The sequence below is a fragment of the Corvus brachyrhynchos genome, unplaced genomic scaffold (genome assembly GCF_000691975.1).
Source record: "Corvus brachyrhynchos isolate BGI_N302 unplaced genomic scaffold, ASM69197v1 scaffold145, whole genome shotgun sequence".
NCBI lineage: Eukaryota > Metazoa > Chordata > Aves > Passeriformes > Corvidae > Corvus > Corvus brachyrhynchos.
Window position 1 is genome coordinate 150,858 of NW_008238344.1, and position 618 is coordinate 151,475.

A 618-nucleotide genomic window follows, 5' to 3' on the forward strand; every position below is an offset into this window, starting at 1 on the left:
TGCCTGTATCCTGCCTGCACCCCGCCTGTATCCCGCCTGCACCCCACCGCTCTCTGCCAGCACCCCATCCGACCCCACCTGCGCCCTGCCTGCACCCCCCCCATCTCTCATGCCTGCACCCCACACCTGCACCTCATTCAGCCTTGCCTGCACCTTGCCAGCACCCCACCGGCTCCTCCCCAGCCCAGCCTGCACCCTACACGCTGCCTGCACCCTGCTAAACTCTGCCTGCATCACATCTGCCCCCCACCTGCACCCCACACGCTGCCCGCACCCTGCCCAGCTAGCCAGGCCGTCCCTTCCTTCCCTGCGTGCTGACACCCCAGACTCTGCTCCCACTGGCAATGGTTGAGGTGCTGGGAGAGCGTCCCCACGGAGCCCACTCGCTCCTCCCCAGGGCTGGGGACTGTGCTCGAGACGAGGGGGATGACACCAGCGGTGCCGTTGTCCAGCCCCGCTTGGTAGCCGGGCTCTGGGCCCCTTAGCGCCCAGCTCCAACCCGTTCAGCCAGGCCAGGGATGATGCTGAAGTGCCGTGAGGACTCCGGAGACACTCAGGGACTGGGCAGATGTGGTTTGGCAGGGCACTGCGTGTGCCCTGTCCAAAATGCACCGGCTG